This window comes from Alligator sinensis, unplaced genomic scaffold (genome assembly GCF_000455745.1).
Source record: "Alligator sinensis unplaced genomic scaffold, ASM45574v1 scaffold505_1, whole genome shotgun sequence".
Classification (NCBI taxonomy): domain Eukaryota; kingdom Metazoa; phylum Chordata; order Crocodylia; family Alligatoridae; genus Alligator; species Alligator sinensis.
The window spans coordinates 1,178,528-1,184,622 of record NW_005841940.1 but is presented as its reverse complement, the minus strand read 5'-3'; the positions used below and the strand labels follow the sequence as shown (position 1 = coordinate 1,184,622).

Genomic DNA, 6,095 nt, shown 5'->3' with positions numbered 1-6,095 from the left:
CCCTCTTTCCCTCCCTACAGGGTCACCTGGCTAGCCTTCCTTCCCTCTTCACAAGGATGGGTCAAGCTCCTTTCCCCATCAGGGCTGTGTTGAAGCCAGTTTGTCCCCCACCTGGCCAGATGGTGCCCACTCACGTGCCAGAGCAGGAACACCTGGATCCATCTAAGTCACAGCCTCTTAATTTATTTCAGAGAATGGGATGAGATACCGTATCGGAGGTCTTCCTAAAATCCCAAAAAACAACATCCACCTCTACTTCTGCATCAGCATTTTGTGACCTGGTTATAAAATGAAACCAGATTAGTCGGGCATGATCTACCTGCTACAGATCAATGCTGGTTGCCCTGCTTTATCAGTGATTTGGACGACGGGGTGAAAAGCAATCTGTTCAGATTTGCTGATGATACCAAAATATGGGGAGAGGTGGGCACGTTAGCAGAGAGGGAGAGACTGCAGAAAGACCTGGATAGGTTGCAAGGGTGGGCTAACAAAAACAGGATGCGTTTCAATACTGACAAGTGCAGGGTGCTGCACTTGGGCAGTAGTAACCAGCAGCACACTTATAAGATGGGAAACTCCCTTCTTGAGAGCACAGAGGCAGAAAGGGATCTTGGAGTCATCACTGACTCCAAGATGAACATGGGCCGACAATGCGAGGTCACGGTCAGCAGGGCTAACCGGACCTTATCGTGCATCTCAAGTAGGGCCAAGGAGGTGATCCTCCCCCTCTACCCTCTACATGACACTGGTCAGGCCACAGCTGGAGTACTGTGTCCAGTTCTGGGCACCCAACTTCAAGAGGGATGTGGACTGATCCAGGGACAGCAGGGCAGACCCTACAGTGAGAGGCTATGGGACCTGAACCTGTTCAGCCTTCACAAGAGAAGGCTGAGGGGGGACCTGGTGACCATCTATAAACTCACTAGGGGGGACCAGAAGGGTTTGGGGGAGACCTTGTTTCCCCTAGCGCCCCCCGGGATAACAAGGAATAATGGCCGCAAGTTGTTGGAGAGTAGGTTTAGATTACACATCCATAAGAATGGCTTCACAATTAGGGCAGCTAGGATCTGGAACCAACTTCCAAGGGAGGTGGTGCTGGCTCCTACCCTGGGGGTCTTTAAGAAGCAGCTCGATGCCTACCTGGCTGGGGTCATTTAAGCCCAGTTTTCCTCCTGCCCAGGCAGGCGGTCGGACTTGAAGACCTACAAGGTCCCTTCTGACCCTACGTCTATGATTCTATGATCCCTGGGAGCCTTGTGAGACAAACCCATATTGGAGGTGGGAATGGTGTAAGAGGGTTGGAGCCACTGACTTTGACTCGGGGGATGAGTGGGTGCAGTAGTTCCCTGATGTCTGGGCTAGGAGTAAAAGTGACTGTGACTGGATCAACGCCTGCGTTAAGATCACAGGCAATCCAGTGCCTCCTCAAAAACAGTATCACTTCCCTAAGGAAGCAGAGTAAGCCACACAGCTAATTATCACAGACCTACTGCAGCAGGGAGTGCTGATTGAAACCAATTCAGAATTTAATTCCCCCATATGGCCTGTCCTAAAGGGGGACCGGGTATCATGGAGGCTAACTGTTGACTATCAAGCCATTAATAAGGGGACTCGCCCCATGGCTCCTGTAGTGGCTAACATGCCTGCCATGCTTAGCAGGGTACAAGAGAGTCCCCGATGGTTTTCTGTAATAGACCTAGCCAACTGCTTCTTTGCAATCCCCCTGCACCCCGAGTCATGGAACCGATTCGCTTTCACCTTTAAAGGGAAACAGTACACCTTTACCTGCGTGTCACAGGGGTTTTACAACGCCCCAGCCATAGCCCACCACCATGTTGTATCCATGCTCCAGAGTTTAGCTGGACCCAATCAGGAAAGGGTGGTCTCTTACCACATAGATGACATATTGGTACGGGGAGATCAGGAGCGGGAGGTGAAGGAACACACAGGGAGGGTGCTGGCTCTGATCCAGAAAACTGGGTTCAAGGTCAGCAGACCAAAGGCTCAGTTAGTCATGCAAGAAGTAACCTACTTGGGTGTAAGACTGGGGGTGGAAGGGAAAAAGATCGATTCCCAGAAGGTCACTGCCCTATTAAACATGCCGGTTCCCAAGGACCCTCACTCCCTGCAAGTGCTGTTTGTAGGTTTTAACTTCTGCTCCCACATATACCAATTTGCAGAGATCACACAGCCTCTGTGGAAGCTGCTAAAGAAAAAGGTGCAGTGGGAGTGGGGAGACAGCGAGCAAAAGGCTTTTTGTTTACTTAAGGGGGCATTAACCACGGCTCCTGCTCTGGCATACCCATTGAAGCTTTTCTATATTAAATTGGCAACGAATGAAATAGCTCTATCAGCTGTACTGCTACAAAAAAATTCAGACAGTAAACTGGTACCCATAGCTTACGAATCTCGCAAATTGACAGGTCCAGAGATTAATTTTAACCAGTGTGAACGAGAGTGCCTGGCTGCAGTATGGGCTGTTCAAAAATCTGAAGGACTCACAGAAATGGCCCCAGTAATCATCCAGACACATCACTCACCCTTAAAGTACATTTTGTCAGGAAACCTGACAGGGTCTAAAGTGTCCAACACCCGGATCGCCCAGTGGGCATTGTTCCTGACTGGACGGGGAGTTGGACATGAAACCCAGTCTAAGGTGGATATGCTCCCATATGCTTTGTTAATAGAAGGCACTACTCACCAGTGCCCTGGTACAGAGCCTTGCCAAGGGAACACAGGGGTCACTGAGGCTCCACCGCTGGAAGAAAACCCAGCAGTGAAGGATCAGCCTACCCATGTGTGGTTTACAGATGGGAGCTCTAGCTTTGAAAATGGAAAGCGGTTTACTGGATATGAGGCGGTGAATTTAAATAATGATCAGATAGGGGGTCCCTTGCCAGCGGGGTACTCAGCTCAAGCTGCTGAAGTACAAGCCCTGAGGGAACTCCTTGAACAGCATAACCCACCTGAAGGGAAATTGTGGATCTACACTGACTCTGACTTCTGTGCTAAGGCTCTGCTATATTGGATATATAATTGGAACAAAGCTAATTGGCATGCCGCTGATGGCAAAGAAATTGCACAAAAGGGTGACTGGCAGGCAGTTTGGAGATGGATTCAAAGGCATGCATCCTCACTATACATTCAACATGTTAAAGGTCATCAAAAGGCTGATACTTTAGAAGCCAAAATGAACCAATTAGCAGATGCCGCAGCAAAGAAAGGAGCATGGGGAGACATTGCCGTGGTGCAAACCCGGTCCAATTGGAAGATTCAGGAGGAGTATGCTGTTCATCAGGAAACTGGAGAAGTTAGATGGGTACCACCTCCAGAGTATAGAGAGGAAATCATAACTGCTTGTCACGGCCTCAGGCACGAGGCATCTGAAGCCACAACAGCTAGGGTGCAGGAAATTGCCTACTGGCCAGGGATGTCCAAAGATGTGAAGGAGTGGGTGCAGAATTGCTTGTGCTGTGCAGGGGAGGGAGCAAAACCAAAAGACCCCAGACTCCTCTTCCATCAAAAGCTAATGGGTCCGTGGCAACGGATCCAAATGGATTACACTGACAAGCTCCCTCTCACAGCATGAGGAAACCAGTACTTGCTAGTGGTTATAGACTCCTTCAGCAGGTGGGTGGAGGTATTTCCTATGTGCACCCACACTGCTGAAGCCACAGCAAAGAAACTCTGGGCAGAGGTAACATGCGGGTTTGGAGCTCCTAAAATTGACTCAGACCGAGGTCCCCATTTCACTGGGGCTTTTGTTAAACAACTGCTGCAAGCCTTAGGTATCAGGCAGCAGTGGCACATTCCTCACCACCCTCAGGCATCTGGGCAGGTAGAGCAAATGAATAGGACAATTAAGGAGTTGCTACGGAAGGTGGTAAATCAAACAGGTACAGACTGGGATCTTAAGCTTCCTTTGATCTTAGCCGCTCTCCGGAGCGGGAACCGCTTGAGAACCAGCCTCCAGGCCTACCAGATTCTATTTGGCAAGCGGATGGCTCTAATACCCACCGGGCTTATCCCATACCCAGACAATCTGGACAATCCACAGCCCACAGAAATTAGTGAAGGGGTGATAGAGCTCCCATATCATTTGAGGCAGCAGGAGCTGCAGATTAATGAAGCTATTCAGCAAGCTTGGCTGCGAATGGACAAGCAGCTCGAACAGCTTCCCAGGCTTTGGGAAATTGGACAGTCGGTCAAGTACCTTAGACTCACCCCAAAGGCACATGTCCTGGAGTCCAAATGGATCGGACCCTTCACTATTATCAATCGATTGAGCCCAACCGTGGTCCAAATTGATAAAAGGGGAATTGGGAAAATGGGTACATGCGTCCCAACTGAAACTGTTTAAGGGGGCGGAATAGATCTAACCCTGAATCTAGCCTTGTTAATAGGATTCCCTGTGTCATGAGGAGAGCATCCCAGTGACCCAGCTTGAAGAAAAAGAAAAAAAAAAAAAAAGTAGTGAGCCACCAACTACCTGACCCTCGAGGAACAGGGTAACCAATCTCTTAATCCTGCCGGCCACCCTTCTTGGCTAGCAGGAAGGAACGGCTCTGAGCCATTGGAAGATACGCTGATGAGTGCCAACCTCAATGTTGAGGCAGGGGGAGGGCAGAGAAGTCTTTGACTTGTGACGGCCATCCTCCTGTAGGTAATTGCTCCACTTGTTTGCAAAATTCTGAATTAAAACAGGTAACACCAGTTAATCTCCCTCTCCTCCTCCCCTGCCTTTCTAAACCAACCTTTCCTTTAATATAGAACTTTGATATGGAGACCCTTAGTCTATGGGGAGTCCTTTTCCTGTGGATTCTTCTGGTTAATGGCAGCCTTCACTATAATTTAGACAGTAAACTGACATTACAGAGCAAAAGTGTCAAGTGCTGTCTAGAGGTAATTAGTTGTGGAAGCAGCCTTGAAGGCATCCAAGACTCACAGTAGCCCTCTCCCCAGCCAAAAGGATAAGGAAATGCATATCAAAAGTGTTTCACAAACAAAACAACTACAAGCAGAGTTATCGTTACAACAATGAAAGTTAATGACTGGGAATCAAAGTTCAAAGCCCACTTTTAACTCCTTTCTATGCAGACAGTCATCAAATGTCTTCCAGTTTTTGTGAGGAAATTTGTACATGACCATTTTCCACCAGTATATATGCATGAATGCAAAAATGACCTTAAGAGTCAGGACAAAAAGCATCCCCCACTTCTATTCTCATGTGTGTGCCTGGTAACAAGAGTGGTATTGCAGCAGAAAACCCCCTTTACCTCTTGCCTGCATTTGCTTTCCCCTCTTTGGCTATGTTTCTCCTCTTCTACCTTTTCTACCTTCCTCTTTCTTTCACTGTAAGATAAGGAATTGTGTTTTAAAGTTTGTACGTGTGCATTTTGTATCTCCCTTTGTATTTTGGTATTTTTATCTATTTGTGTGCCATGGCATTACTCTTGTAGCTTATATTTTTTACTCTTCACCTTTTAACTAAATGTGTTTTAGTTTTAGAAGTAAGTTATACACTGTAACAATGTTAATAAGGGCAGGAATCAAACCCCGCTTCCCTGTATCAGGTGGGCCCCTGAAAGAGGGAGTGAATCAGTGATTGAATGCGTAACACAGTAGCCGGCTTCAGTAACAAGCGCAATTAACACCTGAGGAAACCGCAGATCAACCAAGGGAAGAAAATCAATAGGAGAATGTAGCAACCGGGAATTCTCTAAACTTCACTGTTCAAGGGCTAGAAGCCCTGCCGGGGACCAACTTTTGGGGCTAAATATCTTCAGATCGACCGCTCCCAGAGGCCTATTCATGACAGCGGTAAATTAATCAAAATTCATCAATGGACTCCCAAACCTGCACGTATGACCCCTGGGGCTGACAGATGCCATCCAGTAGCCACCAAGGGGGAAGTCCCACGAGGATCAATGACCCCTGGATTGGGCAAACCTGAAAACTGGGGAGTCACCAAAGTCTGCCAAGGACAGATAAAAAGCAATGAAAAGTGACCCTCAGGGGTGCCCTCTTGATCTCCAACTTGACCAGCACCCGACCTGTCCAGCCAGAAGGACCAGCCGGCGACCCCCTTCTGGAGG

At 48.3% G+C, this 6,095-nt stretch overlaps 1 protein-coding gene across 10 annotated transcripts in view; it reads right to left on the bottom strand.

Moving 5' to 3' along the window:
* DEPDC5 (DEP domain containing 5) overlaps positions 1 to 6,095 on the bottom strand; it is an 85,163-nt gene that overhangs the window by 56,282 nt on the left and 22,786 nt on the right. The window lies entirely within an intron of this gene.